General features: G+C 41.8%; 1 pseudogene; it reads left to right on the forward strand.

Moving 5' to 3' along the window:
• The first annotated feature begins 6,473 nt into the window (after positions 1-6,473).
• On the forward strand, positions 6,474-7,287 carry LOC116689271 (high choriolytic enzyme 1-like; annotated as a pseudogene).
• Positions 7,288-8,816: the final 1,529 nt, after the last annotated feature.

The following is an 8,816-nucleotide window of genomic DNA, read 5'->3' on the forward strand; positions in this document are numbered from 1 at the left end:
CAAATAAAAGCAAATGATGTATGCTGTATGCAGACATTTCCTGGTTTAGGAGTTTGTCTGTGGTAACAAAAGCTGAAAGCCAGAATACACTGACGACAATGCACAAACACAGTTAACGAGTTAACACTAGAGAAAAAGTAGTTCTGCCTGGGTTGATAGAGACATCACATCGGAGCTTGTCCAAGTTGTAACTCGCTCTTGGTCCAGCCACAGCCAGCTAATGATCATTTTGCACAGCACCTCTGACGGATCGGGCCAGGGGGGAGATTACAGAAGCCATCACATCCCATCTATTCCCTTGTAGCTCCCCTTCAGCCACACTCCTGCCTGCGACTTGGCAGACATGCAAATGATCCTGTCAATATCATCCTCGCCCCACAGCCCCCAACCCTGCAAAAAAGTCACGGCCATTTGCCGAAATGGGGGACTTTGACCCAGGCTGGCTGTCACACCACATCCTGCTTCTCCTCAGTCACTCTGGAGATAGCAATGCCATCTCAACTAGGCATGGAGAAGAGATATATTTATGTATATATATATATATATATATAGAGAGAGAGAGGGAGCGGGTTAGGGATTTATGTTTTGCTGCATTTATTCATGGGATAATAAGAATCACTTTGGCAGCATTTAGAGGAAACCATTACAAATTCCATGTCCATACAAATGCATATGTAGAGGAAAACAATGGCATTCACATGTCTGTTCCAGTTTAAACTAAGCCAGGATGAAAATCATTATGAATTTTCTAATTGTATGGAATAATCTGTGCCAGTGGAGACTTTAGTGCCCACATGTAACTTTTTATATCCTTTACCACTGCTATAATAACCTGCAATCTTGCCAGATAATGTTTATTTTATTTTTTTCTGGTCTACAGTTACAAATACTTACAAAAAAGGCAGAATTACTTCATTTAAAATAATGAATAACCTGAAGCCAATATTTTGTTGAAGCAGAGTTGGCAGTGATTTCCAGCTTCTTCTCCCCGTGGGTAGCAGTATTTGCACCAGCTCTGCACAGAAGCATTCTGGGATTTTCTCCCATCTAAAGATGCAGATGTGCTCAAGCTTATTCAAGTTGGATGAGGAGCATATGTGACGATCTGTCTTTAAGTTATTCCGGAGATTTTCAAAGGGATTTAACTCTGAGTTCTGGCTGGGTGACTCAAGGACTTTTCATATTTTTTGTCAGAAGCCATTCGAGTGTTGATTCAGTTGTCTGATTAAGGTTACGGTCCTGGACAAGAACTGTTTCCTAAAACTAAAATTTTTGGCAGATTTATTTTTTGGAGATATGGCCTTTGATTTCCATTTTTTGCTCCCTCTTTTCTTACAGGTCTTCCTGATCTATGACAAGATCTACAACATTATTCTAACATATACTGTAACTAATCTTTTGTAAATACACCTTTTAATAACCTGATCTAGCAGCACGGCAGCACACACACATGCATAAGATTAATTATAGTAATCATAATAATAACAACGGGCCAAGGTCCAAACGCGTCTGGCTTTTAAAGGGAATGGGAGATGACAATCTGATTGGTTTATTGCATGTTACGTCCAAAACACACAAGTAGTGCCAATATTACAAACACTCCTCACCTGAAATTTGGACAATTGTCAATCATCACTGACAGGTGTGGGCTACTGTCACAGGCACAGCAAACTGTCCTTCATGAGATTTATGGTGAATAGAAGTCTACATACTGTTGCAACTACATTTTATACGTTCTATTGTGTGAATTTGAATAACATAGTCCATAAATGTACAATCCAGACAGTCAAAATAAACAGTGCAAAGTAGTAAAAAGTGTGATGAAGCATAGTTTAGCTGTAATATACAATACATAGCCTCCCAATATATTATATAACTATATATATATATATATATATATATATATATATATATATATATATATACACATATACATGTATATACATATATATATATATATACACATGTACACATATACACACATATATATATATATATATATAATATATATATATATATATATATATATATATATATAGAGAGAGAGAGAGAGAAAGAGAGAGAGAGAGATATTAGAGTCTTCAGTTTTTCCATAAGAAGGGGAGAAGCATGGAAGGACTGAGCCGCCATGGGCCAAGTGTGAGCCCAGCGCCAGAACACTGTAAATGTGACACGGGCTCGACACCAGGACAGTCGAGGGCCCGGCCAATGACTGTTCAGCTTTAAGGGCTGCAGTCTTGGCTTTGAATGTACTAAACAGAGCCGGGCTGCTCGAGGGGTGTGTGTGTGTGTGTGTGTGTGTGTGTGTGATTGGAGGGGGTGTGGGGGAGTACTTCTGTTTACCAGGCACTCTGCCTTCAGAAACAGCCTCGTCTTCACCTCGGAACAACAGGAGACATGACAGCCATACGGTCCCTCTGCATCTGGCTAATTGTGTGCAACATGTCCGTGGAATGGAGTGGCTGCCCCCCCCCCTTCTTCACAACTTTGCTGACGATGAAAAGAGGAAACATGGTCTTATGGGTGTACGGGAACGATGGTCAGTAATAACGATAACCATTTAGCTGTGGTCTGATTCAGCTATCAGGTGGTATTCTTCTGCTGAGATGTCACATGGCAACGACAGAAAACAATGGTATTGTCCAACATTTAGCACTGAAAAAAACTCAAGGCTCATTTTCATTTTACACTACACTGTGCACTATATTTGCCCTCTGACATTTTATTAGATTTTCGAAGTATAAAACATATGAGCTATATATTGCCTTTAACAGATTTCCAGAATGGAACAAGACAAGGTAAAAGGTATAAAATGGTGATTCAATGGTGTCTGAAATCTCAATGTAGACTGTACTGCAGAGTGAAGAGAGAGAGAAAGAGAGAGAGAAAGAGAGAGAGAGAGAGAGAGAGCTTTTAGAGATGCAGTGAGGGTATACAACACACTCAAGGTCCTCATCAGGATGAATAGTAATGGTTTTGGTGGCTACACTGTTATCTTGCATCAGTGTTCCCAACAGTTTTAGTAGATGAAAACATATCTCAAAAACGAATAGCTCGTCTTGTTTTAAACAGCCATTTATCACTTGAATGTGTGTAACTCTGTCGCTCCTTCATACAGTAGATTTCCCAGGCCTATCGGTGGTCTTCCTCACCAGTTCCCTTCTTACACTAAAGGCCTGTTCGAGGCCGATCTACATACAGGCATTGAAGCCAAAAAATTACTTGTGGCACTGTGATTACATACATGCATATCTAGTTCATATTCACACTTAATTAAGATACATTTGTCAATGTTTGACATTAAAGGGTCTTTTTCTTTTTTTTTTTTTACTTGTTTCTTGTTTTAAAAAAAGAAATTCTTACGTATTATTGTAGCTGTTTAGCTGTGTAGATGTATTGTGAAAATCACAATCAATTCAAGGTATTTTGAAAATACTGCGTACATTTGTGGAAATTCACAACAATATCGGAACATGCCAACATTATTTGTGTGTTTGAAACTACCTTCAGACCCCAGAGGGGTAAAGTCACTGTGGTTCTATATTGTACAACAACATTGCTTTATAACAAACACTTCAGAATATATTGGGACAATTGAAAAACATGCTGTCTATGATAATTATCTACGTGTGGAGATACACTTTTGGTGTGCTTAAGTGAAGAGTGAATGAAGAGAGGGAGCGCCGAACAAAGCAGTGAATCAGAATAAAATGATATTTTCGGATTGTTGCGTGGCGGTTATGTTCTTAAGCACAAACAAACACACACACACACACACCTCCGTGGGAAGGTGCCAGATCGTAGGATTATGAGTGAATGCAGAGCTTCATCCTGCCTGTTTCTGTGCGTCTGTGGAAGGAAGAGAGAAAAGTTGTGGCCGGCTGAGGCTGCTGGTGGGAAAGAACCAGTGTCAGGTCTAACCTTCACATTAACAATGCAATACACTGATCAAAGTCAATGACCTACTTTCCCTTGCCTAATTCCATCGAGCCCAAGTTTACCTTCAGGGCGAGAAAAGGGAGTCCCAGAAAGGGGGAGGAATCCCTGGGGATGCAGTGTGACGTCGGTGGAAGATGCTATAGACATCAATAGACTGTGAAGAAAAAAACAACTGTGGCACAGGTAGAACCCTCCCCCCCCCCATCCCCTCAGAACCCTTTTGTGTTGTTTTCATCAAACATTAACAGTGAGGACGAATACCATAGAGGGAAATCTCGCGCTTGGAGAAGAGTGATGATATAAAGCCCCCAAATGCATCTGACAAGGAGTAAATATTGAATTGAAAGATAAACAACGGCCTTTATTATTCATGCCGATGGGGGAGACAAGGAAGGAAACGTGACAGCACGGAAAGCAGCATCCTTTATCTGTCTGGTTGTCTAATACAGCAACCCCCCTCTCAGACACACTGGAGGCGAGGTCAAGGCAAATCCACACATCAGCGGGCTTTTACACTGTGTTATTTCACTGCTCAACAGCGTCTAGGATGGGCACAAAGTACTTCTGTGTTTCAACACAGAATGTCACATTATCAGATGTTCAATTCCCACTGAAATGACAGCCGCGCACACACAGAGGCCTCCAAATGATTGGGCTATGTGGCACACTCCATTTCTATTCATGCGGTGCAGCACCTTATTGCTCGATGCTCTGCTTTCAGTGGGTCTATTATCCCCACAGATCCATGCCTGGGATGCAGGGCTGGTCTACTTTGATTTCAGTGGTCCTCTCCTTTCAACATCGTTGTAAAGCAGCACAGTAGACACATCTGTCTCTATAGTTCTATTCTAAGTGGTTGTTTTCCATTTGAGCATATATGTGAAAGCCCAATTAGCCAGTGATCCCAGTGCATCAATTTAAAATATGGACAGCATTTATGTCTGTGTGTTAAGTGATTTATATTGTGCAGACAGTGCAATACCTTGGGCAAAGACCAACAAGCCAACTGTACAGCTATGTCAAGTATTTTTTACAATAAGAATTTATGAATTGACAATGTCAAACAGTGTAAAAGGGGTTGCTCAGAGATATATATTTCGAGCTCTCCTTGACTTTAGAGAACTTGTTAGCTGTCCAGTTGGTCTGGTTCACTTTCATCACTCTCATAGTGTGGTTTAAAGGGAAAGAATTCCAAAAAAAACACTGTATAAATACCTGCTCAGCACCAAACAGCAGACAGACACATTGAGTGACTAGCTGGTGAACATAGCAGCTAAAGAGCTAGATATTTCCCTGTGGCGTTGGTAGAAACCCAAAACAGAGCAAAACATTTGAGAGTGAATATTGGACTTATGTTCACCAAGTGGCCAGCCACAAGGGACACGTAGTGACCACCACTCAAAATAACAAAAGGAAATGTGTAAATAATCAATGTTTGCTAACACAGTCCATCAACTTCAATGGTGAGGATATGTGTTCACAACTTGTGTCCGCTGTCGCCAAAGTTGCAGATTGCAGATCTAAAGTAAGTACTCTGAGGTTCCTGAGGATTCTACGGTCCACACAGGGGAAATAGGCTGACCTGTCACCCTAAACTTTAAAGTTGCTGTAGGATTGATCTCAGAAATGTTTATCTCAGTGGGAAACTGATGACAAAAGTACTGCCAGTGCTTCAGAAAATCTATGTTGTCGACAAAGCTTTCTGGTCTCATGAGATTAAAACGTCCTTAAAACGTTATTTTTATTTTACCATGAAGGGACAAAAACAACTACAAATAGGCAGCAGTCCCAAATCTGCCATGGCATTTTGAACATACCTTAATAGCTTCTAGAGGATGATCCTAAATACGGGGATGATCTTTAGACTTTTTCTTTGGCACTACCATCAGGCCAAGACTTCGGTTAATGAAATACATTGGTTTGTAACCAAATACCTCCAAAACCAATTATTCTAAATGGATGTATGGATGTTGATGCTCACTTGACATCAGATATCCTGTCACCACTGTAAAAAGCAGTGCAGGTATGGTGTTTTTGATTTGGATAAGTTATGACCCTGAGAGGAAGTGGTGTGAGGTTGGCGGCAAATATTACAGCAAATATATTCAGATGCTGATCATATCTGATCACATTATCTGTTTACATCCAAATGATTTGTTTACATCCCTATCTTTTAATTATACTAACACAAATCGTGTGGAACAAATAGCAAGAAGGTTTCCAAGAAACATGACTGTTTAAATAAAGGTTGGTTTGACAAATAGACTCTAATGTGACACCACATATGAAATGGTTAGCTTAACAAATGCAACCTAGCAAAGCTCTGTAAAGCTGTGTTCATCCATCCAAAGACCAGAGATAACAAACCATGTTTAAAAAGAGGGCTTGTCTGTGGAGTCCTCCCTCCAGAGGTTTGTTCAGACCTAGCAGTGTAGACCCCAACCCATAAGCCTCCTGCAGACACACCTGTAGAGGAGAGTATAAAGACCCTGGACTGAACTGAGTTAAACATCAAGCTTCAAAGAGTCTCTCCCCAGCAGCTCTCCAGAGAAGCTCAACAGCCTCCAGACCGACCCTGAAGATGAGTCCCTCTGCCAGCCTGCTGCTGCTGCTCCTGCTCGGCCTCTCTCAGGCACGTCCTCTCCAGGAGGAAGGAGGCAAAGAAGAAGAAAAAGCCCCAGACACCATCGACATGACCACCAGGACTCTGACCTCCAATGACGGCAGCGATGAGATCCTGATTGAAGGAGACCTGCTGGCTCCCAGAACTAGAAAATCCATTAAGTGTTGGTTCCCTGAACTGCCTGTGTAGGAAAGCCTCCAACGACTTGGTGAGGATCCTCTTCATCCTGACGGGTGAATTCAGGTATCAACAACGCAATGCAGACCTTCCACAGCAAGACCTGTAACCGCTTAGTCCCGCGTAAGAAGGACTACGTCGGCGTAGAGAACAAAGCAGGATGTTTCTCCTCACTGGGCAGAGTGGGGGGCAGTCAGGTAATCTCTCTCAACAGGCAGGGCTGCCTCTGCTGCAGCATCGTCCAGCACGAGGTCACCCCCGCTCTGGGCTCCCAGCACGAACAGACCAGGAGCGCCCGCAGCAACTACTGTATGTACTTCAGGATCAAATGGAAGAACTTCGACCCTCAGATGGCCTATGACTCCTACAAGCAGTCCACCAACATCCAGAACATACCCTACGGCTACTCCTCCATCATGCACTATAGAAGAACAGTCTTCTTTATCAATGGGAAGGACTCCATCACCCCCAGCCCCAACCCTAACACCCAGATTGGCCAGAGGCAGGGTTTGTCCTCCTGGGACGTCGTAATGATCAACACGCTCTAGTAATGTAATTAATCAAAAGATAATGTAAGCTATGGAATCAATACTGAATATTTCACTGACTATTTTACCATTTCTTTTAAATGTTCAGACAACAACAAATGTATGACACCCCACATGCTTAAATTATCTGTAATAAAGGTAATGCAAAATTAGTTAACCAGTTGTTTTTATCTACTGCTGTCACTGCAAACACTTTACATATGCACATATTAGAACACACGTGCAGACACTAAGCAAATTGATTCATTGCTCAATGATTGTTGAATATTTGTGCACAATATCAGAATTAAGAACCTCCTCCACTTTGATTTCAAGGGACGGGAAAAGCTAATTGTCCAAACAATGAGAAATATGGCCCAGACCAAAAAATACAGTCAGGACGTAGAGAGGCTTACCTCCTTGATTTAAAGTGCTAATGCCAAAGATGGTGACCATGTTAAACAAGACACCCTCAACATTGTCATTTTGAACATGTTAGCATGCTGGCATTACAGCTGAATATCCTCTATACTAAAGATGGTATGAAACATTAAACACTTCCTGTCTCCTGAAGGGGCGTGGCCTCATTTGAACATGTAGTGAATGTCGTCTGTGACTGAGACAGTAACAGGTCTCAAACAAAGTTATTTTCTCCTGATGTCTCCGTCTGAAAAATGCCATTTTAGTGTCAGAATGTTCTGGAGATATGTGGCTTGTGAAGAATGGTTCCAATATATACTTTTGTAAATCAATAAACACTGATATGGCGCTAGTCCCCCAAAGAGGCGTGGCCATGGCGGAGTCCACGTGACACAGGGACAGGAAACTAGTCTGAGTCCGGGTTGCTCGGTTCAAAACTGTCTCTGATACAGCCTTACAGAGAGCATAGCTGTAGACTCTGAGCAGCTACAATTAAACCACAGTTGTTGTAGCTGCTCTGCTTTTTTCCAATTCATCACCCAATCTTCTAGTGGAGAAACACAGTTTTCACATGATTTAGGTCGCACACATTGTCTCAGAGTTTGACCTCAATATACAAACGTGGTGAGACTGGTCTACTACCAGCAAGCACCGTTCAGGTGATGTTGTGAAACGCATGAATCTGAAACACCTCAGGTGAATGCTTTGTCTGCCCTCCCGGATTTCCCACACTTTTAGTGATATGCAAATAATAGCCAAATGGGTCCAATAGGGCAGTCCAAGATTTCACAACATACTGTATGTAAACATATTAGACATGAATACATCCACTTCAAGCATTAAGTGCAAACATCTAAACTCATCCACATGTCCAGTTTTCACTACATTCCAATTATATTTGTAAGTTGTAATAATAAAACATACTTATAGCGTGTGTGTGTGTGTGTGCGCGCACACACATAATTGCATGCCCGTTGTGTGAATGTGTGGAGTGCATGGATTGGACGGATTGTCTGCCAATCTATGTCTCTGATTTGGGGCCAGATACCAAGGCATCTAACAAGCCCCTGACGCACACACATACATGCACGATTGTGCGTGCGTGCGCACACAATCACACACACACACCA

Source organism: Etheostoma spectabile, chromosome 1 (genome assembly GCF_008692095.1).
Source record: "Etheostoma spectabile isolate EspeVRDwgs_2016 chromosome 1, UIUC_Espe_1.0, whole genome shotgun sequence".
Lineage (NCBI taxonomy): Eukaryota > Metazoa > Chordata > Actinopteri > Perciformes > Percidae > Etheostoma > Etheostoma spectabile.